We start from the raw sequence: 27440 nt of genomic DNA on the forward strand, positions 1-27440 counted from the left end.
ATCAAATAAAACTGAGGCAAAAAACACCGAAAACTCCGGGAAGTCAAACCAATGTAGAGACAAGTTCCCACACAGGTGAGCTCTAAACACTGATTCTTTTAGTGCAGAACCCCAGACTGGATCTCCAGCACACAATTATGATTGTAATGAAGCTGGCCCTAAAGACCGTAACAGTAGCAAGCACTCCACCTTCAGGCCACAAGTGGCCCATTGCGACCATCCGACCGCCGTGTCATATTCAGATAAGGATGCTGATAGCAGGGGCGTGTGGTCAGCACACCGCTCTCCCAGTCGTTACGATGGTTTTCTGTGACCGGAGCCGCTGCTATTCTGTCGAGCAGCTCTTCAATTGGCATCACGAAACTGAGTGCACCCCGAAAAACGGTAACAGCGCATGGCGGCCCGGATTTTCACTCATCCAAGTGCCGACCACACCCGGCAGCGCTTAACTTCGGTGACCTGACGGGAACCGGTGTATCCACTACGGCAAGGCCGTTGCCCCGTAACGGTAGGATAACCTCAAAATTTAAATGGAAATCATACCGATACGATATTAAACCGTTTTTATTTTTTTTATTTTTTTTATTTATTTATTTATTTATTTTTTTTTTTGTGAAATTCCAATGGCGTTCGCACCCAGGACGGCGAATTTCATCAGTTGCTTCGAGACGAGTCCATAGATATCTGTCTCCTAACAGAGACATTCCTCAAACTTGGCGCAAACGTACGCACAGCCAATTTCAATTGCTACCGTAACGATTGCGAAAGGGCAGCGGGTGGCACGGTCATCTACGTCAGACCAACGCTGCGACATCATGTAATTCAGCTTCCCGAATTCGATCAGTTGGGAGCAATCGGTGTGGCAGTAAGCACGTCCATAGATCAGGTCACCTTCATATCAGTCTACAGACAACCGCACAGACCACTATTACAAGCTGACACTGATATTAAAAGTACATGGGAGATTATTTATCAGAGATGCGAGCCACCTTCAGAAAGGTGTTCGTGATTCAAAAATACTAACGGACGCCGCCTGCTACGGGCCGGTGAATGACAAAATGCAATAGTAAATGGGCCCTACGAGCCGACACGCTACCCCAGACGTGGCCGTCCAGATGTCCTCGACATCATGATCCTGCAGGGCGCAGGCTACCCGACTTTTCCACCTGTGAGGACTATACTATCGTCTAATCATCTACCAGTAGTAGATACCTCGACCTCGACGGAAACACAAGAGAAAACGACCACCACCAGCTGAGAGATGTCGACTGGGAACACTTTAAAGTGCAGCTATCCGACACTCATTTCAACACCTAACGTAGATGCAGTCAGACCGGACGAGGCTCTTGCAGTATTTAATCAGCTTACTCCGAAAGCTTTCGAAGCGGTCACTACCGAACAGTGATTTTTCCAAACAGCTTCTTCCTGACATACTGCAGGTCATCACGAAAAATAACCCTTTAGAGTGCCAATGGCACCTCGCACGGAATCCTGTGACGAAACAGTGTGTAAACCATCTTTGTCGTGAAATGCAGGTTTCTGTCGATAACCATCGGAATCGAGATTGGGACGGAAAGATCGTGACCCTCAGGATAGATGATTATAGTGCCGGGTGCATAACAAAACAGTTTTTACGTAAAAAAACTGCGCATACCGCCACTGCAAGTAGCGCGTGAGATCATCTGCGAGCCGAATGCCAAGGAAAAACCCTGGGCAGATGCGTTTACAGAGGATCTCACGTCCATTGACGACATAGTAGACGTAAATCACATTGAGCTTGTGGAGGAGCCACTTCCGTCTTTCTCGCAAATACAGACGAAAACGATCTCATTAACGACATCTCTGAAGATGAGGTCGCAAGTCACCTATCACGCCTCATCCCTCGTAATGCAGGAGGATTGGATAAGATCGGAAACAAGAGCGCCAAACAATTACGACCAGAAGCAGTCCGAAGGTTAACCACGGTATTTAGGAATAACTTGAGGACTCGCACATTCCCCGCCGTGTGGAAAGGCGCGGAGGTGGTAACCGCCCCAAAACCGGATAAGGACATCATACTCGCGAGCAATTACAGGTTTCAAAGCCTCTGCCATCACTTTAGAAAGTATTCGAAAGTTTATATGCTAAACGGCCGCGAAGACACGTTGCGGCAGAGCGCCTCTTACCGGGCGAGCAGTTCCGTTTGCGGAGGGGGTACTCCACAGTAACAATTACTCAGATTAGTATGGACATGGGCGTGGAGGCACTAGATCGCCGTTAGTACCTTGGGGAAGTACTACTAGATATGCCAAAGGCCTTCGACAGCGGGTGGGATAACGGCCTCTAGTTCAAGCTTCTTGTCCAGGGGGTACCGGTAACACATGTGGCCCTGCTAAAATCATACCTCAGTAATAGAACATTTCAAGCAAAAGCCGGTGAATGAGTCTCGACAGCGCAACGAAACAGGGCGGGCGTTCCACAAGGGTCTGTACTTGGGCCCATCCTATATACTTTATACACCGCCGATACTCTGGAAACGCCAAGAGTTGAACTGGCGTCATACGCCAATAACACGGCACTCTTTCCAGGCAGTTTAGGAGTACACATAATAAGTTGTCGCCTTCATCAGAATGTGACACGCTTGCAGCTTTGACCAGCAATTTACAGCTGAAAATTAGCGCGGCGAAGAACCAGGCTTTAATTATAACCAGGAAAAAGCTACCAGCAGACTTAGTACCGAGTCGTATCACGGGAGGTCCCATCCCTTGGTCAGGAGCCGGGAAGTAGCTAGGCGTGACCCTCAATAGACATCTAGCGAGGGGACCGTACGTCCGAAAGGTCAAACGGAAAGAATTGAGACCTATTAAACCCCATTTAGACTCTACATACACATTGTGGAGTAACATTGTACCCTGCCCTAATACGGCCTATTCTATAGTACGCTTCTGTGGTGTGGGGCAATGCTGACAATAAACACACTGACCCACTACAAAGGGTTCAAATAAAAGCCTTGCGTCTTGCACTAAATCTTCCAAGGCGAGAACCGAGCACCAAGGAAGTGCATGAGATGGCACGTGTACAGCCCCTACCCGACATTTAAACAGACTGCTCGCCAATTTGACGCTTTGGGGCAGCAGTCAGAGAACAGGTTCATCGTCAACCTGGGCAACCAAGTCCACTGGTGACCGATCACTCCTTGGATGGACATGATACCTGAGTAATTCTGTGGAAATGTAGCAAGGGAAGTTGAACAAAATTGGATGACAGCAAGAGTTCAAATGGTTCAAATGGCTCTGAGCAACAAGAGACTCAACATCTGAGGTCAACAGTCCCCTAGAACTTAGAACTACTTAAACCTAAGTAACCTAAGGACATCACACACATCCATGCCCGAGGCAGGATTCGAACATGCGACCGTAGCAGTCGTGCGGTGCCGGACAAAAGCGCCTAGAACCGCTCGGCCAACGCGGCCGGCCACAGCAAGAGTAGACAAACAAATAAACGCGAGCTCCTAATTCAACAAACCACGACTATATATAGAATAGGCATTACCAATGCTGAAACTAAGCGAAACGAGGTCCTGAGAGACCTTCAGAAGTCAATCGTGTGTCTGTGTAATATGGCGTCGAGGAAGGTGCTACGCTACGCGGACGGAGCACAAGCTCTGCACGCGTCTACTGACTCTGCGGACTTGGCTGCGGCCACGCACGCTCAAAGAGCCTACGATGGCACCTCTGATGGTCCTGATGACTTTCCAGGATTTGAAACTTCCTGGCAGATTAAAACTGTGTGCCAGACCGAGACTCGAACTCGGGGCCTTTGCCTTTCGCGGGCAAGTGCTCTACCATCTGATCTACCGAAGCACGACTCACGCCCGGTACTCACAGCTTTACTTCTGCCAGTATCTGCAGTGAGTACCGGGCGTGAGTCGTGCTTCGGTAGCTCAGATGGTAGAGCACTTGCCCGCGAAAGGCAAAGGTCCCGAGTTCGAGTCTCGGTCGGGCACACAGTTTTAATCTGCCAGGAAGTTTCATATCAGCGCACACTCCGCTCAAGAGAGAAAATCTCATTCTGGATTTCCAGGATTTGTTCCCCCTTCGACTGAAAACTTCAGACGCTGTAACCAACTCTGCAAGAGGCGACGGTAGCACCAGCGATGCGTCAAGTGGCTTTGTACAACAAGCTGCCACTGAAGTAGCTGCTTCATACGCGGAGGGGTCGAAGGGCCCACATTCACGCCAAGTTGGTTAGAAGTAACCTATATTGATGGGAATGCCTTAATACGCAGTCGCCAGAATATTGGACAATGGCTGCCGGAAGACCGCTCGTCCTGACCAAGAAGATGGTGCCACGGACGGCACCACGGTCTAGCACGCTCCTACACCTGTACAACAGTCTGATGATGAGTTTTCTCCGCCAACTGTTGTGCACAGTAGCGCAGACACACCATCTTCGATCACTGCAAACGGGAGGGCCGACACCTCGCAGATCTTGGTCACTGTGATGGGAATCGCTCCCGCTACAAAGCCATCAGATCAAGATATAGAAACCGATGAAAGTTCGCGAAGCGTCGCGCCGACGTGATCGAGGTTTCAAAACCCACCAAACTTTCTGCTGCAGCTCGTATTAAAGAGTTCGAGAAAGGCACAAGAGCACAGCAAACGTGGAAAACGCCTGATGAAGATGGTTCTGTCAGGCCAAACCGCAAGCATACTGCGAAGCCAGTTACTGTCATCGCGCAAACGCAACAAGGTGAAACCGATAGCCAGCCGTTGTGGCCGAGCGGTTCTAGGCGCTTCAGTCCGGAAATTAACTGCTGCTATGGTCACAGGTTCGAATCCTGCCTCGGGCATGGATGTGTGTGATGTCCTTAGGTTAGTTAGGTTTAAGTAGTTCTAAGTCAAGGGGAGTGATGACCTCAGACATTAAGAGCCATAGTGTTTAGAGCCATTTCAAACATTTTTGAAACCGATAAACGTTACTCTAGCCTGCGCGACAATGCCAGTGAAGCTACAACAACCGACATGGATGTATCCGTGGAAGGAAAAAGGTTACCACCTTCTTTGTCGGTAGTTATGAACTGGAAAGAGGATTACAAGTCCCTCCAACTTAAAATAAAATCGAGTCTGCAGTATAACTCTACCTTTCGTCTTGCCGGACGCTACACGTACGAAGATATGATGCGCTTCAGAGACGATTACGAAGCAGTCATGTAAACGACCTGCGACGAAATGCTTCACAGTTATACGTACACCTCAGAGCCACTGATTAAGTCAGTGTTTCAGAAGACGGCATTCAATATGAAGTCAAATTACCTCCGTGAAGAACTGGCTTTTCTGGGCTTCGACGCACGTTCCGTCAATAAAATGAAGTGTCCTAAACCCCGCAGCCTCTGTTCTGCGTGGTGCTTCAGGACAATATCGCGCACAGGAAAATTTTCCAAGTTCACCTCGTCGCAAACATAACAATAAAAAAATGGTTAGAACTACTTAAACCTAACGAACCTAAGGACATCACACACACCCATTCCCGAGGCAGGATTCGAACTTGCGACCGTAGAAGTTGCTCGGCTCCGGACTGAAGCGCCTAGAACCACTCGACCTCCACGGCCGGCAAACATAAGAGTAGAAGTAAAAAAACGGAGAGGGGAGCGCGGGAGGGTACAGTGCTTTAACTTGCCAGGATCTCAATCACATTGTTAGATTTTGCACGATGCCCACCCGCTGCGTTAAGTGTGTCGAAAACCACGCAAGCGTTGAATGTCAGTTACCGCGTGCTGATGCACCGAAATGTTGCAATTGTCCGAAGAAGCTAGTAGCATGTTGCCGTGGTTGCGCTGCATTTAGACGAGGCGACTGGAAAAAAAGTCTCGTTTGTCTAGTTAGGTACAGGCGAGAAAGACGTTTTCAAATGCTGCAGAAAAGTCTGGCTCTGCCGGTACTCCCCAGGCGAACTGTGTTTTCCTTGCGAAAGTGAAAGTCGCGTAGGGTTACAGAACAATGATACCAGCCAGCATTCCAACAAAATCGATGTTGGTGTGCAGGCGGTGGTGGGGGCTCTGCCAATCACACACTCACTCACTCACTCACTTTGACTTTAGGACATCTCTAGATCTCGTATCTTATGTAGTTCTGACACTTGTAGTGCCTTCTTAACTGCTCTACTCGTTTGGTTTTTGAATTCTTCTCTTTTCGGTGTGAATGCTCAAGGTGTCATTCTTGTTTTGTTACATTATTTCTCTTATTGCGCGCTTTATTCACGAAATAGTTCTGGCCACCATGTTGCCGGCGTCAGTGTATCTGGTTGCCCACACTAGTTCTCAGACCGCTGCGCCTTTTCACAGAATTGGCGAGAGGTCTGTTTGCTGCGGTCCTTTAACAATGGAACACCAGCCTGCTCCTGAAGCTTCCTACTGGGGAAGCGTCTAGGTAGGTGCAGGGAAAGGTGGAGAGTTCTGTTCTGCTCTTTCGGTAGTATTTCAATGTGGATGTGGGCAGCATTGCCTCATACTACAGAAGCTTACTCTATAACGGGCCCAACGAGAGCCAGATATAGCGTTATCCACGTTGGGTGAATACCTTCATTGCTAGGCGTAAAGTGTGCGTTGGCGATCTGAAGCTTTCCCTCTTACTTCACGGAAGAGGAGATAGTCGTTCTAGGGCGCGAACCGAAAAGGGTAAGCCCAGCACCTGCCGTAGTCGCTTACGGGAGCGGACGGAAGAGAGAGCTGCGGAGGGTGCGGCTGCTTGGGTGGCGACTTGCTACGGGAAGTCGCTGGGCACATCGCAGGCGCTGGCGCCGCCTCTTGCAGAGGTTGTTTTAGCGTCTGACGCTGCCAATCGAGGGGCAGCACGCTCTGGAAAGCCATCAAGCTCATCACGGTTCTACCGTCACCTCTCTGCGCGTGCGTGGCCGCATCTGCTTCCGCAGAGTGAGGAGACGTGTGCCGAGCTTCCTCCATGCTGTACTCACTTGAATGAGTGCACTGCTGCAAACCGCCATCTATATAGTTCACGGGTGCGGACGTCTGAAAGAACGGTCAACTCTCTCTCACCGGGCCCTCTACTCGCGGCTAAGAAAGACTTTTTTTCTCACGCAAAATTTAGTGATCCGGTAAGTTGATTAAAAGCTCTATATTTGTAAATATGAAAGTTACAATTTTTCAACAGGAACTGTTCCAGACTTTCATCTCCTGAAGTGCCGATACAAAACACCCTATAACTACTAACATGTCAACTAATGTAGCCTAAGTATATTAGGGAATAAACACCGTGGTTAAATTTCTATACTACACGTTAAGTGCAAAGCGATTCACAATCCGGGATGTTTTACCTATTTTCTGTTACAAATCCTCACTTTACAAAATAACATGAAAAATACTAAAAAAATTAAATCGGGTTTTTAGTATGATGTTTCCTTACTCAAGTAAATGCGCTATAAAAATCTTGGGTTAGTAGTTTTGATAGTGAGTCTCGAATCAAATTTATGAAAAGGCTCTATTTTCTCGTAAACTATTACCGATTATCGAGCAGTTCTCAAACACAGGGTCATTTACTTTTGCATGTAGCTCATCATCTTACTCTACTTTTGAATATAACGTAATGAAGACTAATTTCAATGACGAGCCATTGCGCAGTAGTTAATTGCCACACTTGCTTCACTCACACGTTGGTCCCACCGAGCTTGTCTCTGCACTCTCCCGCAACGTACAAGATCAATCAGCCTACTGCTAAAGTGTTCCAAGCACACTTCCTTTCACACAGTTCTACTTTTAGTACTGATCAACACCACGTTATCTAAAGCTTGATAAATGGTGTCTACACTCCAAACCTCCACATGCGGTTGTCTCGCTATTTTTGATGTAAATCTGTGTCATTTTCACTCAGTTAATTAATCATTCTAAGAAAATAGGTTATTATGATTTCCCAGATGATATTCAATCGCTTATGCGATTCTGACTCCTAGTGCTCGTTCTATGCAATGCTAATTTCTTTCTTTCTGTACTCACATTTCTGGTCTTGATGAGTAAGCAAACAGGATGCCAAAGCAAACGTTTAACGTATTAATATATGTATATTGTACAGTACTACTTACTTGAGGATGTGCTCTTTCAGATATTGTGATATTATTTGGGACAACCAATAAAAACAAGGCACTGGTTTTCACGTTTTCACAGAACAGTAGAATTGTTGTAAAGGTAGTGCGTGCAAACACGGCGCAAGTTTTTTTAAAATTTAAATTTTACTGAATGTGTTGTATTCATCTTCCTCGATATGTATTTTGTTGCCGGTCGCTGTGGCCCAGTAGTTCTAGGCGCTTCAGTCCGGAAACGCGCTGCTGCTACAGTCGCAGGTTCGAATCCTGCCTCGGGCATGGATGTGTGTGATGTCCTTAGGTTAGTTAGGTTTAAGTAGTTCTAAGTTCTAGGGGACTGACGTCCACAGATGTTAAGTCTCATAGTGCTTAGAGCCATTTGAACCATTTATTTTGTTCATTTACTGTCCAATATTTCGTCATGGGTGCTACACTAACGATCGCTTTACAGGACGAAAAATCATAGTGTATCAACATATATTTTCTCTTTTTCATTATTCAAGGACCTACAAGAAATTGTATAGAAACGAGTGGAAAAGAGGAAGGAAGCAAACCAAAGGCTGAATAAAACCCAAATATTCCAAGTCTATACAAGAAGACCAAGTATTCTGTCGATGGAAAATAAAAGCAGACATTTCCTTTTAGCGTTAGTTTTAGATTCTGCATAGAGTAGGAGCGGTTCAAAATATAACGTGCAGATTTTAGTCAAATCTTTTGATATAAGGTTTCATTATCATGTATCAGTTTCAGTACCACACGTAGTAGTGGCCAAACAGTGCGCAGAGCTTCTGGAAGGCAAAGTCCTCCGAGATTGCTTTGTGTTGACTGGCAGCCATTATTGGAAATTTTTAACAGGAGATACTGCATTGTCGGTACTGTTGCTTTTGTAAGTCTGCAGTACTGTAGCCATATACTTCGTAATTCTGTGTATTTTGTTTGAAATAACTTTTGAAAGTTAAGTCGGACGAACATTGTCAGCCAGTCGTAAGTCCGGTAGATCATGGTGTTCGGTTTGTGGGGATTTCAACTGCGCTGTCATCAGCATCCGTACAAAGCCCCAAATTTTGCGGAGTCCAGTTATTACGCAGTCCAATCTTGCCACTGTCACGAATGATGATTATGATGATGATGAAATGATGAGGACAACACAAACACCAGGTCTCCAGGCAGAGAATATCCTCAACCCGGCCGGGAATCGAGACCGGGACCCCACGATCCAGAGGCATTAACACTAGCCACTAAGCCACGAGCTGCAGACAGATCCAGTAGATCCCATATGTAAATCAACGGGATGCTAGGGAAATTTGAGGTTTTATCTGTTGACGTGAAAACCGTCTTGACCACTTAAACCGAGAAGAAATCGGTGTTGTTAACTACAAACGAGCAACTTCCTATTGCCCGATTCGAAGCACAGGGAATAATGTTAACTAAAATCAATTGAATTGGTAGCGCGTGGGAGTAATTATATGACGCACATGCCAAAGGGCAGGATATCTTAACAGGAGGCTTGGAATATATCGTTAAAAAACAGAAAGCGAGGAAAGACCAAATGGCCAAACTGCTCGATGAAAATAATAGGCAAATAATAGATTTAACTCATGAAATATTTTCCCACTGGGATCAACTATGTAAAGAGAAGATTAAAACGACAAGGGGGTAAAGGAAAGAAACAGAAATACGTGTAACTGAAATCATAGCACAGTGATTTAGGGCAATGAAGAAAGAACATAATGTCAGATTGAGCACTCTGAGTAAATAAATTTCACAATTGAAAGATTCCGTAGCTACTGAATTTAGGGAGTGGCGACAATCCTCAGTTCAAGAAATCACCAATATCTACAAATTAACCCAGGAAACAGAAGCTAGTAGTTTATTGGATATTAGGGACATAAATGATACATTTGGTCTCAATGGCACGTTAGTGCCATGAGAACGATCTAGCCAACAACCAAGCCGCAATGTTGTGCCCAACAATGAAGCAGTATACGGACTGAGTACCAGTTCCTTCCCAGCAAATGCAATAGTGGAAGAAAATACCATACTACATTTCCATTGGGTGTCCTTACATTCGATAAAATGAGTTTCCATTCGATGGTATTTATCTGGTCATTTAGAAAACATCTATCCCATCCATCAGGTGAGTTACAAAAAATTAGAGACTCGGGCGAATAGATGCTAGGCAACACATCACTCTGGGAGATAGAGGCTGTAGACAATTGCCAAATACACGAGAAATACGAAAGGTCACTTCTCATAAAAAAAAGCCTACATGAAGACGTCATAACCCAGAACCGTGATGGTTATAATACTGCTTGGCGCTATTATGAAAAATAAATTAGTAAAAATGTCGTGTGACTAGGGCCTCCCGTCGGGTAGACCGTTCGCCGGGTGTAAGTCTTTCGATTTGACGCCCCTTCGGCGACTTGCGCGTCGATGGGGATGAAACGATGATACTTGCACGACTCAGTCTTACCTTCACCAACGTAGCTTGGGGCTCCGCAAATCTAAATATTTACCACCATTTACAAGACCCAGAACGTCTTCTGTATACATGTTCCCACTCCCACATGCGTCGGCTAACGGTTGAATTCGTGTGCCTCATGAGCTTCACATGGTTCAAATGGCTCTGAGCACTATGCTACTTAACTTCTGAGGTCATCAGTCGTCTAGAACTTAGAACTACTTAAACCTAACTAACCTAAGGACATCAGACACATCCATGGCCGAGGCAGGTTTCGAACCTGCGACCGTTTCCCGGTTCCAGACTGTAGCGCCTAGAACCACACGGCCACTCCGGGCAGCCTCATGAGCATCCTTGAACACCTCTGCAAATCCGTCGCATCTCATTAGCTTAAAGATCAAAATCGCATTGCATCCTTTCAACTGTTGTCAATATAAAACTTGGTCCCCCTCCCAAACTTTCCACATTTCATCTTTAAGAATTTTCAAATCGCCCTCGCCCTAATGCAGAACTCCGCCTCGTTGTACATCCAGTTAGCTATAGCCCTATTCTCCATGTCTCTGCATTAGATAAGGATACTGCCAACCCATAACAACAGGTGGTAATTAGATGGAATAAACAATAATAAAAATATCCACCTTCTGTAGTTACAGTTGTACCTGTTGTTTTTCCTTTCGTTTTTAACACGTTGCTGTGGATTTGTGGAACCCTGCACTGAGCCGAGAGAAAGTAAAACGTTCCCATATATAATTCTGCGCGTGACAGAGATAGCGCGGAGACTGAGGACCGCGATTAACAGCCAGCCATCGTAGCCACTACCTCATCGGCTGATCCGATAGAAAATGGAGGGGAGTGATGGGTGGGATAACGGCCTACATAACAGGACGTCGATCCGAACGGAGCACCACTCATCACGAGCCACCTGAAGATAACGAAGAGTCTGTTTGCCGAAATTTTAAGGAGAACTTGTAACGTGACCTGAGTGGACACACGAGAATTCTACACATGAATTTTCTTTCTTCTTTGATTCGTGAACTTGAAGAGAGCAAAGCGACTTACTATATGTCTAATCTCACTTATCTTACGGTCTCCAGTGCGGGGAATACATTGATGGCACAATAACGCCGGCAAAATCTTCTGTCAATGAAGGTTTTGTAAGTATAGCTACGTTCTATTTTTTCCAACTATTGACAGTTAACTTCCGTGGGCATATCTGTTATCATTTTGTATGGGTCATACAAATGTGTGTGTGTGAAATCTTATGGGACTTAACTGCTAAGGTCGTCAGTCCCTGAGCTTACACACTACTTAACCTAAATTATCCTAAGGACAAACACACACACCCATGCCCGAGGGAGGACTCGAATCTCCGCCGGGACCAGCTGCATAGTCCATGACTGCAGCGCCCGAGACCGCTCGGTTAATCCCGCGCTGGGTTACACAGATCCGTTACGATCCTACCAGACCATCCTTCAATTCGCAAGGTGCCTGTTGCAATGCCTACTTGATAAAGACTCCAAATACTGGACAACATCTGGAATTAGTCGCACTAGCGCCGTGTATGCGATTTCCTTTACAGAAACACCGCACATAAACAGAGTCCTTCCAATACAATTAAATCTTGCATCTGCCTTTTCTAGTACTTATTATTTGTGATCGTTTGTTCGCATCGCTTCTTACTTATCCGACGTGACATGCTCAACATGATCATCATAATTTTCTAATTAGATATTACTAACAACCCATCCTGCTTCGCAGATGATCACTATCTGCTGCCGAACGACTGGATTGGTGTAGCGTTAATCTTGCTTACAGGGCACTGCATAGAGTCAAGGTGAAAAATCAGAGAAAAATTTAAGTGAATGTCATCACTTCCACAAATTAGGTGGCTTAAGCGGCACAGACCTCATGCCATTATACGGCAGGGCTTAAAGGCTTGAGCGGACTACATGACGGCAACCCCCTAACAAAGCGAGCCATGCATCAGTGGCGCTGCCTCACCTATCTGCCACATCAAAATTCTTACAGTAGTCCTCGAGTTTACCTGTCATATACAGGCATAAAAAGTGGGTTGGGTGAATTTTTATACAGGGTGATTGACCCGGCCCCTACCGATGGGTTTTATGTAACCCACAAAACCTTCAGAAACCACGTGCGAGATTTTCATATTCTCTGGCTTGCATCTCGTTTACTATTAGTTCTACAGATAAACTAAACAGGATTCTTTCGTTGGAAAATTAATGGACATAGCCAGAAAAAAAATATATATGGAAAGAAGATGTCTATTTTGATCTGACAACGATATATCATTTGGAGGATAATATGTGTACTGGCAATAATTTTAACGTCGTTCACTGACAGATTGCATAGTGGGATAGCTACCATTGCCCCATCTTCTGTACCTATAATGATAAATGCTAAAGGCCAGAAAGCTCAAACGAACATTCTCGCACTTGTTGACGAAGTTCGGAATGTCGATGCAGTGCAGACGTCCTACAGGATCGTCGTATTGTAGGGGCAACAGTGCAGATCGTACAGCTACCCCGGTACAGGTAAGAGGGCTTGTGAGACTAGACGTGTCAACACGAACTGTTGCAAAACAGTTAATGGCAGTGGGACTACAAGCACGCAAAATCCTAGCCCGTCTTCTACTCACTCTGCGCCGTACAAGACTCGAGGAGGGAGGAGATGGAAAAGTCAGAGGATGGGGGAGCAGCAGGAGGATATGGATAAGGAGAAGTGGAAGTGGAGGATAAGATGGACAGAAAATGGGGGTTAGAGGAGGTGTACAAAGAGAGAGGGAGGGGGTGAGGAGGAGATAGAATAGTACAAGACTATGATAACCACATAGTCGGGCAATGCTCGGTAGTCAGTAAGTTCGTCTTTAAATATGTCCACTTGATCTGTTACTGTTTTTGTAAACAGAAATGGCCCGCTCTCTTTTAGAAACGCATGGCACTGTTCATTGATAATATATAAATATGAGGTAAGAACGGCGCTAATTCTGTGACCTTAAGTCCTTGAAGCATCGCTGCACCAGAATTTCTCCATCTCTTGCTATATGTGGTTCTGATCACTGTATTGATAACTTACAGGGTATAACAGGTATAAGTATAGATAGTTATACTGGTGACTGGTGACAGTGTACTGAACAACAATACGTCAGTACGTAAGCAAATTGCCGACTTATAGCTATGTATTTAGGTTTTTTAATAACTCCAAGTATTTGGGGCAAGAGCAAACCTTTCAAGCTTAGTTCCCCTGAGCAGCAGATGGGGTACCAAAGGGTGATTCAGCTATATTTCAGTTTCCATAGACTGCATACACTTGTACATTGGACAAATGTTTGTCTGCTACGTGAATATTTTTATGTTAAAAGTACTTTAGCTTTGCAAATTCCCTCTAGTTATATTAAGTAATGGTTTCGTTCAGAGATACACGCATATACAATGCCAAAGAAATGCAATACTCTCATGGAAATATCATTTTATGGACAGTTACTTCGTCATTATAGGAGTATATGATAGAAAACTAAGACTAAATGAAACACACCTCGTAGTAAAGGGCGTCTAAAGTGACATTAGTATTCAGTGCACCCATCTCCGAGTCCATGCAGGCGTGTATTCTCGCATAGATAGGATCATTATGGTGCTGAATGGCATGCTGTGGTAGACCGTCCCGCATTTTGTGCCTTTTGTTGCAGTTTGTCAATGGTTTTCGCAGGCTCTAGAGAAGTAATATACGTGATCAGTTGGTCAGGGACATCCTGATCTAGCTCGCCAGCGCAGTTACTGTACACACGAGGTGCATAATGCATCGCAGATGTCGTAAATGGACGTACATTGTGTTGCTGAAAAGAACATAATCGTAATGTTGATGGAATGATAGTAACATGAGGATAACAGCCTATGCAATGTAGTGGGCACTGGTTACTTTACACTGCAGAAACACTAAATATTTGAAAAAGAGTTGCAAATGATGTCCACTCCCAGTTTTGGCTCATGTGTGTCGTGGACGAATGCACTCTGGAACAGGCAACTCGCCAGATCTACGTCATGCACTTTTACGTTCATCATTCGCATAGTGACTGAACCTACTTTCCTGACTGAAGACAACAGAGTACCATTCCACTCTTTGACGACAGCAGAGCAGCAATGCTTGACTATGCCGTGGTGTTTGTGTGGTGTCACCGCCAGACACCACACTTGCTAGGTGGTAGCCTTTAAATTGGCCGCGGTCCGTTAGTATATGTCGGACCCGCGTGTCGCCACTATCATTGATTGCAGACCAAGCGCCGCCACACGGCAGGTCTAGGGAGACTTCCTAGCACTCGGCCCCAGTTGTACAGCCGACTTTGCTAGCGATGGTTCAGTGACAAAATACGCTCTCATTTGCCGAGACGATAGTTAGCATTGCCTTCAGCTACGTCATTTGCTACGACCTAGCAAGACGCCATTACCAGTTATATTGATGCTGTAAAACATGTACCGTCAAGAGCGATGTTCACCATTTATGGATTAAAGTTAAGTATTCCACAGCTACGTCCGTTTTTGCTAGTCTCATTTCCTTGACCTGTTTCAGACCTCACGCCAGCCTGCGTGAGCTAAAACGCGTGCCTTTTGGCTTCCTCTCATAGTGGGTTGGCTCTCTTGCCATCCACGAGGATGGGATTCGCGTTCGTAGCTATACTGACCTGATTTACTTGTGTAATAGCTTCGCCACCATCTCCAGATGTGCTGTCCGAGTTTTATCGCTTACAGAATCAGCAGACGTAGGTCTTACTGGATGCCCTTGGACAGCTCGTCCAGGGTCAACGTGCAATGCAACAAGATGCGGCGGCCGCCGCTCCACCTCTCACGCAGCCTCAACACACAGTTGCAACACCTTTTCGTCCTTTTGATGCTGCACTGGGAAGCTGGACGGAGTGGTCCCGCCAATTTGGATTCCATCTCGCCGCCTACAGAATTCAAGGTAACGAGCGGCAGCCTTTCTTATTATCGTCCGTCGGTGTGCACACCTACCGTGTGATAGTCAAATTATTTCCCCGACGCGAAGTAGCAACTCTGTCCTACGACGCAATTTTGTCTGCATTAGATGCATATTTGAAAGAATCAGTCAATGTAGTTGCGAAAAGGTATACCTTCTTTCGTACAAAACGTATGGCAGGTCGGACTAATCGGGAGTGGGTTGCAACCTTGCAAGGCCTTACTAGGGATTGGGCTTTTCAGTGTCAATGTGGACTCCCTTATTCAGATACTATGGTATGTTATGCAATTGCACAGAACGTTTCTGATGTTCGTGTAAGAGAACAGATTTTGAAACTAGTCAATCCTTCCCTTCAACAAGTGATGGACATATTGGATCGGCAGGACACACTTGACTTTGCCCAGGAATCATTTGAAACTTCGCCACCCGTGTGTCACGTTAACCGGCCCGCCGGGCGAGCTGCACAGAACAGTAAACAGTCCTCGCAACCGGCTGCGCCAAAGTCGCCTGGCTCTCAGCCACGTGTACCGCGCCAGCAAGCAAATGCAGTGCTAAAATCATGCCCGTGGAGTGCTACTAGACATTCGCGTGAGAATTGCCCATCACGCCAGGCTATTGGCTTTTTCTGTAACAAAAAAGGCCATGTTCATAGTGTTTGCCAGAAAAAGCTCAGATTGGACTCTCCCAACCATTCCAGGCCCTTTTCTTTGCGCCGAAATCGAACCAAGGATACTCAGGCTCGTGAAACTTCGCCTATGGAAATTCATGTAGTTCATTCCACTCCGCCCAGTGCTACTCTCTCTCACAGTGACTGTGTTCATCCCACAAATAGTGTGCGTCGACATCGCCGGAACTCCCGTCAAGTCGCAAGTGATTCTGTACCAGTGTCAGTTCACGTTGCACCAGACAGTCGCTATTGTCGTCGGCAGGAAAATAATCTTTTTGTAGATTTGGATATTAACGGCAAAGTGATACCGTTCCAGCTCGATACCGGAGCTGCAGTTTCACTGATCAATCAAGACACTTACAAACAGCTGGGCAAACCTCCATTGCGTGCTGCAAATGTTAAGTTAAGTACCTATTTAGGTCACGTGATCCCTGTGTTAGGACAGTGCAGCCTTCTTGAAACATACAAGGGACAAACCAAACATGTGTCATTTTACGTCCTTCGTTCTTCTTCTGCAGTGAACTTGTTTGGTTTCGATTTATTTCAGTTGTTTATTTTGTGGACTGACAAGAGCAGCCAGTCCACAATGAAGTAGCCGATAGGGCACGCGTCAACTCACGCCGTCTTGCGTTAAGTCTGAAACAGGATACTTCATAAATGCTATAAAGAAAAGAACGGAGCGTCTCATATACTTAACTTTATTCTCTTGTGTGGTACATCTCTATGGTGAATACAAGTAAGACTCTCTCCAGATATGGTTAACTGCGCCTTGCTAGGTCGTAGCTATGGACTTAGCTGAAGGCTATTCTAACTGTCTCTCGGCAAATGAGAGGAAGGCTTCGTACGTCTAGTCGCTAGCAATGTCGTCCGTACAACTGGGGCGAGTGCTAGTCCGTCTTTCTAGACCTGCCATGTGGTGGCGCTAGGTCTGCAAGTACTGACAGTGGCGACACGCGGGTCCGGCATGTACTAATGGACCGCGGCCGATTTAAGCTACCACCTAGCAAGTGTGGTGTCTGGCGGTGACACCACAGTTTAACTTGTCTATAGTAAATCAGGTCCTATCAGTGAACCAGACTGTGCCTTCAGACAGTGTTTCTCGTCTATATGCAGAATTTGCAGACATTTTTGCACCAGGCCTCGGTTGCGCTAACAACTATAAAGCACATTTGGAACTAAAAGTAAACGCGCAACCAACATTTTTCAGAGTGCGCAATGTTCCCCGCGCATTGCGTGATGAGGTCGCAAAAACATTACACGATTTGGAATCACAAGGTGCAATTGAACGTGTGCAGGCGTCTCTCTGGGCCTCACCCTTAGTAATTTTGCAAAAACCTTCCGGAAAATTTAGACTTTGTGTGGACTTCAAGGCAACAGTGAATCCACAACTAGTGACTGCAACTTTTCCTTTACCCCGCCCGGAAGATCTTTTTGACAAACTGTGCCCGGGTAAATATTTTTCAAAGTTGGACCTAGCAGATGCGTACTTGCAAATACCGGTGGACGAAGAATCCCAGCGCGTTTTGGTGGTTAACACGCATCTTGGTTTGTATCGATTCAAACGACTGCCATTCGGGTGTGCATCCGCCCCTGCATTGTTTCAGCAATATCTACAGACTGTTTGTGCGTCGGTCCCTACTGCAGCAAACTATCTGGACGATATTGTGATCTCCGGAAAGACGGAAGAAGAACATTTAGCCCATCTCAGAACATTATTTCAGGTCTTGCGAGAAAATGGTCTTCGCTTGCGGAAGGACAAATGTGTGTTTTTTGCTCGTGACTTACCCTATGTGGGACACGTACTCAATGCCAAAGGCATACATCCCAGTCCCGAGCACCTCCGTGCCATACAAGGCCTCCCTTCGCTGCAGAATTTGAATCAGCTACAGAGTGTGCTGGGAAAAATAAATTACTATAACAGATATGTGCCACATGCCTCTTCCATTTCAGCTCCGCTTCATCGCTTACGCTGTACGGATGTTCCGTTCGTCTGGACGACGGAATGCGAACGCGCCTTTCGCCAGTTGAAATCAGCGTTGCTTTCCAATACTTGCCTTACGCCATTCGATCCCCGGAATCCCCTTTCGTTGATGGTGGATGCATCGGATTTCGGGATCGGTGCTGTGCTTGCGCACAAAGATGGTTCGCACGATCGCCCTATTGCCTTTGCGTCCAAATTGCTCTCGTCTGCGCAAAGACATTATTCACAGATCGAGAAAGAACGATTGGCTCTCGTATTTGGTGTTACAAAGTTTCATGATATCTTGTGTGGTCATCACTTTACCATCATCACAGACCACAAACCGTTGACATCGATTTTTCATCCGACCAAGCCTGTACCTCCACGTACAGCGCAGAAATTCATTCGCTGGTCTATTTTCCTCTCGCAGTACCGCTACGATATCTTGTATCGGTCCACTGCTTAGCACGGAAAGGCCGATGCGTTGTCCCGTTTGCCCGTTGCTCAGGATAGAGCATTCGATTCCTCCGAATTTTCTTGCATGTTCATTGATTCGGAAACCGATGACGTGGTCGAATCGTTTCGGATTGATTTTCGTCGGGTAGCTACGGTCACAGCTGCCGACCCTGTCCTTGCTGCCGTTCTACGTTTGGTTGCTACACAATGGCCCTTGTCAAAGTCACGGATCGGGGATCCGTTGGTTCGCCGATTTTTTGCTCACCAGGAGAGACTTTTTGTACGACGTGGTGTTTTGCTGTTGCGTTCTGATAGTGATCATTCCAGGGTCGTGGTACCACGTTCGTTACAGTCCTGTCTTACAGCTTCTCCACCAAGGTTGCCGGCGGTGGTGACCAAGCGGTTAAAGGCGCTACAGTCTGGAACCGCGCGGCCGCTACGTTCGCAGGTTCGAATCCTGGCATGGATGTGTGTGATGTCCTTAGGTTAGTTAGGTTTAAGTAGTTCTAAGTTCTAGGGGACTGATGACCTTAGAATTTAAGTCCCATAGTGCTCAGAGCCATTTGAACCATTTTGAACCACCAAGGTCATTGGGGTATAGTGCGAACGAAACAATTTGCTCGTCAGCACTGTACTTGGTTCGGAATCGATGCCGCGATTACGAATATGTGCTCTTCTTGCATGGTGTGTGCCGAACAACAATCAGCACCACCGCGGAAATTTTTTGCATGGCCACAACCCACTTCTCCTTGGCAACGCTTACACATCGATTTTGCTGGTCCATTCTGGAATGCTCGATGGTTGGTTGTGGTAGATTCATTCAGTAATTTTCCTTTTGTTGTCCGGATGTCTTCCACGACGTCATCTGCCACCATCCAAGCGTTATCCGCTATCTTTTGCATTGAAGGTCTTCCACAGACTATTGTTTCCGACAATGGCCCACAATTCATGTCCGCAGAATTTCAGTCATTCTGCAAAGGCCAATAGTATTCAACATCTGATGTCCGCGCCATTTTCGCCACAGTCAAACGGTGCCGCTGAACGGTTGGTCAGGACTTTCAAGTCACAGATGTTGAAGTTGAAAGAGTCTCATTCTCGGGAGGACACGCTGTTGCTCTTTTTGTCCTCGTATCGCTCTCAGCCCCGATAGGGTCGCTCGCCGGCTGAGTTGTTCACGGTCGCCCTCATCGCACCTTGATGTCTTTGCTACATCCGCCGCATCCGGTTCCTGTGCAGTGGCAGACACCTGCTTTTGCCCCAGGCGACGTTGTCTACTACCGCAACTATCGAGGTTCACGGCGTTGGCTCGAAGGGCGCATTCTTCGCTGCCTCGGCCGCGCAATGTATCAGGTTTTGGGTACCTCTGGTGAGGTGCGTCGGCATCTCAATCAGCTGCGCCTCTGTCGTCGCACGGGATCTGCCGCTTCCCGTCTGTTTTCAGCGACGGTGCCGTCCGGTCAGCGCCCTGGGGACCCATCTACTGGCTCGCCTCAGCCCCAGGTGTTACCGACGCTGCCTTCCATTTTGCCCCATGGCGACGCGCTGCCGCCGCCGACTGTTTTCCCGCCGGCGACGCCCGCAGTGGACGCGTCGCTGCAACCACGAGGCGCCTCCCTGGGTCACGCGCCGCCGATCGCTTCCCGTGACCAGTTGTCCTCCGACATGAAACTCTTGCCCGCTCCGGACCATATGTCGTCTTCGCCCGTCGGGTGCTCCGGCCCGATGGAGGTCGACCCTTCGGCCCCTCCTGTCTCTCTACGGGCGTATACATCGGATGTTGGCGTGCACCCTGGAGCAGGTTTTCAGGCGTTTCCTAGCTCCCTTCGGTCCGAATGGCAGGGTGCGGGTGGCACAGCCTCGCCTGTAGTTAGGCTCCCCACCTCGTGGCATACGTCAACATGGGGTCCTCCCCGCGGCGGGCGGAAGCCTTATGCCAGAACCGTCCGCCGATTTGCGGGGGAGCAATGTGGTGTCACTGCCAGACACCACACTTGCTAGGTGGTAGCCTTTAAATCGGCCGCGGTCCGTTAGTATACGTCGGACCCGCGTGTCGCCACTATCAGTGATTGCAGACCTAGCGCCGCCACACGGCAGATCTAGAGAGACTTCCTAGCACTCGGCCCCAGTTGTACAGCCAACTTTGCTAGCGATGGTTCACTGACAAAATACGCTCTCATTTGCCGAGACGATAGTTAGCATAGCCTTCAGCTACGTCATTTGCTACGACCTAGCAAGGCGCCATTACCAGTTACTATTGATGCTGTAAAACATGTACCGTCAAGAGCGATGTTCACCATTTATGGATAAAAGTTAAGTATTCCACAGCTACGTCCTTTTTTGCTAGTCTCATTTCCATGGCCAGGTCCAGAACTCACGGCAGCCTGCGTGAGCTAAAACGTGTGCCTTTCAGCTTCCTCTCATAGTGGGTTGGCTCTCTTGCCAATCCACAACAGTTTGCGGTTGCCTAACCAGAGGCACACCTCATTTTAATACTGCTGCTAGCATACAGGATCCAGTGGTCCCTGAGGTCGCAGGTTCAACATGTGCCCGGTTATCGTGCCTGGATGATGTTCTGTCGATCACCGCTCCTCTAACAGTGTATCAATGTTGATGTGTGTGCGTACAATGTAGACGTTCAGAATCTGGTCAACAGGTGTGGGAATGTTGTACTGATCACCGCTGAATGCAGGTACCGGTATATTGTGCCCAACATGTACAGCATTCTCTCGATACGTTCGTCCAGCTTTCTGCAAGCTCACAATGCGCCCACATTCAATTGGCTGCACCTGTTCTAAAGTATAGCATGTGTTGTTAGGGCATGGAATATTCCCGCTTCAGCCGTATAGTTTCATGAAGTTTCCGTAGGAGATGGAGCTATACGTTGCCTTCAAAATGGCATTTGTGGCGGAGGTGCGTTCCAAGCAGAGAACTGTCACTGAGTTTCTTTGACGGAAAACCAGAGCATCGCAGATATTCACAGGAGCTTGCAGAATGTCTACAGAGATTTGGTAGTGACGAAAAGCACGGCGAGACGTTGGGCGGGGTGTCTGTCATTATCGCAACAAGGTCGCACATACCCGTTTGATCCCTCTCAAGCCATCAGACTGCATACTCCTACAATGTTGAAACTTGCGGACGCTCTCATTCGAGGTGTTCGGCGGATGATAATCAGATACCTCAGTACTCAACTGGACGTCTCTGTTGGTAGTGCTTACACTCTCGTCCACCAGTTGGAGTTTTCAGAGTTTATTGCCGATGGGTTCATCGTCACCTGACAGATGGTAACAAAGAGCAACGAAGGACCATCTGTGCCGATTTGTGGTTTGCTGAGACGCTCATTATGAAACGTTTTTGTCGAACAGCGTCACAGGCGACTAAATATGTGTGGCGCCACACCATTTTTCCGAATAAAAATTCAGGGTCGCATACACAGCAGCTTAAGTCATGGACTCTGAAGGGGTTTTTCTGTCTGATGTCCTCTCTCATGGTGCAACGATCAACTTTGTAGTGTACTGTGCTACCCTCAGGAAATTGAAGAAATGATTCAGCCTACTCGTCGCCACAAAAATGCAAATGAATTTCTCATTCTCCATGGTAACGCAAGGGCGCACACAACTCTGCGCATCGAGAGGAGCTTACGAAACTTGTTTGGACTGTTCCTCCTCATCCACTTTACAGACCGGATCTCGCACTTTGCGACTTCCATCTCTTGGTCCCAGTGAAAAATGCAATCCACAGGAAGCAGTACGAGGATGAGGGAGAGGTTACTGATCCAGCAGTACATTGGCTCTTACGTCGATGACTAGAGTGGTTCCGTGAGGTCACAAAGGCCCTGCCAGACAATTGCATAAACGAAGGTTATGTCGAAAAATGGGCATTTTTACCCAGAAGAGTGTGGAATAATATGGTTTATTAGAACATAAATAAAACCAACCTGCTTTCAGACGAAAGTGGGTTACATTACATACTGAACGCCCCTCATTCTTGTGAAAAATAATTAATGACACAAGGCAAATCAGAATCAGATGTATCTGAAAGTTTTGCATGCAAAATACACTACTGGCCATTAAAATTGCTACACAAAGAAGAAATGCAGATGATAAACGGGTATTCATTCATTGGACATATATATTACAGTAGAACTGACATGTGATCACGTTATCACACAGTTTGGGTGCATAGATCCTGAGAAATCAGTACCCGGAACAATCGCCTGTGGCCGTAATAACAGCCTTGATACGCCTGGGGATTGAGTCAAACAGAGCTTCGATGGAAAGTACAGGTACAGCTGCCCATGCAGCTTCAATACGATACCACAGTTCATCAAGAGTAGTGATTGGCGTATTGTGACGAGCCAGTTGCTCGGCCACCATTGACCAGATGTTTTCAGTTGGTGAGACATCTGGAGAATGTGCTGGCCAGGGCAGCAGTCGAACATTTTCTGTATCGAGAAAGGCCCCTACTGGACCTGCAACATGCGGTCGTGCATTATCCCGCTGAAAAGTAGGGTTTCGCTGGGACCGAATGAAGGGTAGAGCCACGGGTCGTAACACATCTGAAATGTAACGTCCAATGTTCAAAATACCGTCAATGCGAACAAGAGGTGACCGACACTTGTAACCAATGGCACCCCATACCATCACGCCCGGTGATACGCCAGTATGGCGATAACGAATACGCGCTTCCAATGTGCGTTCACCAGGACGTCGCCAAACACGGATGTCACCATCATGATGCTCTAAACAGAACCTGGATTCATCCGAAAAAATTACGTTTTGCCATTCGTGCACCCAAGTTCGTCGCTGAGTACACCACCGAAGGCGCTCCTGTCTGTGATGCAGCGTCAAGGGTAAGCGCAGCCATAGTCTCCGAGCTGACAGTCCATGCTGCTGCAAACGTCGTCGAACTGTTCGTGTAGATGGTTGTTGTCTTGCAAACGTCCCCATCTGTTGACTCAGGGATCGAGACGTGGCTGCACGATCCGTTACAACCATGCGGATAAGATGCCTGTCATCTCGACTGCTAGTGATACGAGGCCGTTGGGATCCAGCATGGCGTTCCGTATTACCCTCCTGAACCCACCGATCCCATATTGTGCTAACGGTCATTGGATATCGACCAACGCGAGGAGCAATGTCGCGATACGATAAACCGCAATCGTGTTAGGCTACAATCCGACCTTTATCAAAGTCGGAAACGTGATGGTACGCATTTCTGCTCCTTACACGAGGCATCACAACAACGTTGCACCCGGCAACGCCGGTTAACTACTGTTTGTGTATGAGAAATCGGTTTGAAGCCTTCCTCTTGTCAGCACATTGTAGGTGTCGCCACCGGCGCCAACCTTGTGTGAATGCTCTGAAAAGCTAATCATTTGCATATCACAGCATCTTCTTCCCGTCGGTTAAGTTTCGCGTCTGTAGTACGTCATCTTCGTGGTGTAGCAATTTTAATGGCCAGTAGTGTAGCGACGAATCTGTTAGAAAGTGTTACAGAATGTTGGTTTGAATATGTAAGATACACTTTGAAGACACCGGTGAGCTTTGCGCTCGCACGCTGCGTCGCCCTTCCCTTTAAGCGCCGTCTTGCCGAGGCCCGGAGCACGCCCTGGGGACGCGGCCGGGCGTTAACAAACGGCTGCTGTGGCGGCGACTGCCAGTGGCCGGCCGGCTGCGGGCTCCTTCCGGCGGTACAGATAGCCGGGGTCAGCTGCGGCCACCTGTGGGCGGCGCTGTTAACGAGGCCGCCGGCCCCGCGCCCCTAATGGGAACACATTGCCCGCACTTTTCTTCGTTACCCTGCGCCGGGCGCCCACCTGGCCGCGCCGAGGGGTCGCGCTGCCCAATGTCGTCGAATCGACGCTGGCCTTCCTGCCTGTACAACGACCACTAGCGCGGCCGAGCGAAGGGCACTCACTTCTACGTCATAAACAGGGTCCGCCATTTGACTGAATTGCTTTTGGGTTTTGGGGCCCATCATTATAACAGAGAATGGACAAACTGTATGAGGATTTATGCCTGGATTTCAGTTTTAATCTTAAGGGGGGTAGGACGTCAAACGGGCCGACTTCGAGAAGGAGAGGCACCACAGGATATTTTAATTTGCAATGTCTATACTTTCACAAAAAAAATCATAAAACTTTGTCAGCGTGGCCAGGAAGGATTCAGGATTCACACTCATAGCAGTGGAAGTTCAAAAACATGAAAAAATAATATTTTTTAAAAGTGAAATTTCATGATTTTTTTTCACTTACAGTTGGCTGCATTTGTTGCTATAGGTACACTTTTCTCCATAAATAAGAGAGATTCTTCGATGAATTTTGCACAGCTTACAAATCATACTTACAGGTGTATGAAACTCTAGAATTTATTTAATCTATGAAAAAATGAATGGGTTGTTACATTTTAAATTAATTATCCAAATTCTTACCACAGTTTTTAACAGATTTGGGAAATTCTAGAGTATCATACACCTGTAAGTATGGTTTGTATGGTGTGCAAAATTCAACGAACAGTCTCTCTTACTTATGAAGAAAAGTGTACCTATAGCAACAAATGCAGCCAATAGTAAGTGAAAAAAATGATGAAATTTCACATGTAAAAAAAGGTATTTTGCTATGGTTTTGAACTTCCGCTGCTACGAGTGTGAATCCTGAATCCTTCCTGGTCATGCTAACAAAGTTTTATGAATTTATTTGTAAAAGTATAGACAGTGCAAATTAAAATGTCCTGTGATGCCTCTTCTGCTCCAAGTCGACCGGTCCACGTCCTACCCCCCTTAAAAGAAATATTACGGACTAGCTCTCGTCGAGTGGGAAGACACATTACTGAAAAAAAAAATTAAGAAAAAACTCTGGAAGAAATCACCCCTGAAATTTCAAGATTTCATGTAGTTATATATAAGGAGCCGTCCACTATGCCGGTCCCAAGCCCAGGGCCTCATCAGGAAAGTACTGAGGGAGAATGAGATGTAGAAGTTACAATCTCTTTAAAAAAGTAAAGAGCTCACCAGATTCAGGTGATAGCACGCTGTAAGGGATCCTTACTAGGGTTGCAATGAAGACTTCAATGGGAGTGAAAATGGTAAGAATAGATCTTGAAACGGCAGAGCAAGCGGAAGAAGCAACACAAGGAAGAAAATCCACAGTGCGTCTGACTTGTAACAAGCACCAGAGGGGTCAGCTTCTGTTCACCAGAGGTACGGCAGGAAATATGCTGCTTAGTGTTAACAATCTTGAGTCGCATCTTTAGGGGACATCTTCCCCTAACTCAAGAAGCAATCAAAAATAGAGATGCACTTTGTAAAAGATTTTACCCTATGGAACAGCCAGTCTCACATTTACAAGCATATGCAAAGTAAGCATTTGGAGCTGAGGATCTGCAACATCGGACAAAGAGTGAGTCGGAGCATTCTGAAACCTATTTCAACAACAAACCCATAAAATCAAACACATAAACGTAAATTACCTAGCCACTTTTATCGTAAATTAACTCTTAAAAACAGGAAAAAATAAAACTTTAGTAAACTATCTAAAGAATACTAACTCCACTAAAAGAAACAAGATTTACTGACGAACATCTTTTGGATTCACATGGATTCAGGTGTTTAAGGGGAAAGCAGAAAAAAAGAATTATGAAAAACGTACACAGATTTGGATCAGATTACACTGTAAACAAAAACATACTAAACTCAAAAACAGAATTTGAATCAATTAGTGAAAGACTTTTCATGATAACATTTAAATCATGAAAAAAAGTTAACACTATTTTCAAATACACATACAAGAAACAAATGAGAAAATCACAACACAAGAAGGGAAAACAGAAAATATTTGGCTAACTGAGTCAAAAATGCTAGATAACATTCCATCTGAAATGGAATTTCTGGAGATTTTAATGCACAAATTGGCTAAGAATTTTAGTACAGATCAATAGTAGGAAAATTCTGTGCACATAAAAGAACCAATGCAAACGGATAAAGACTCTAAAACCCATGCAGGCAGCATAACGTAGTACTAAGATCGACAATCTTCAAAATACTTCCTAGAAAACAAACTACATGGATATTGTCAAATCCGATTTGTGGTGGAAAATAACTCGATCACGTTGCTGCAAGTAAACACACTGCAATAGAGCTACGCAATGTGAAAATTGTCAAGAGAGTCGATTGCGATTCAGTCCATTACCTACATGTCATTAAACTCCATTTTAGACTAATATTTAGAAAAAAAGAACCAGTACCATCCTAGAAAGTTTGACATACGGAAGTTATCTAGATAAAATTATTATAAAAGGCAACTGAAAGAAGAATAAATAAATTTTGGGAACAACTTCAGAAAGACATTACTGAGACTGTCAAAGAAACCATCCTTCTTAAAAAGAAATGGAAACAGGCCTGGTGGAATAATGAATATTGCGATTTGATTATCTAGAGACAACGAACATGGAATATCTGGAGCGCATAAAAAATGATAAGAATAGGAAAAGCTTTGTAGAAGCAAGGAAACAGGTTCTCAAAAAGATCGGAGTATCACATATGGAAGATCAACTAACGTCAGTTGAGACACAACTTTAAGTAGAACAACACAAGGAACTTTTATAAAATATTCAAGAGCAGCTTAAAAAAGTATGCACAATCATGTTAACAGTTTATAGATCCAAAAACACAAAAAACAGCAAACATCTGCACAGAGATCTGTAAAATTCTTGCGGACAGTTTCAAAGAATTACACAACTGCTATCCACCAAAAGAAGAATTTCAGTTTGATAATGTAATCCAAACAGAACCAGACTCGAAGCCACCAACAGCAGACAAAAGAAAAGATAAAAAATGAACCA

Source organism: Schistocerca cancellata, chromosome 8 (assembly GCF_023864275.1).
Source record: "Schistocerca cancellata isolate TAMUIC-IGC-003103 chromosome 8, iqSchCanc2.1, whole genome shotgun sequence".
NCBI lineage: Eukaryota > Metazoa > Arthropoda > Insecta > Orthoptera > Acrididae > Schistocerca > Schistocerca cancellata.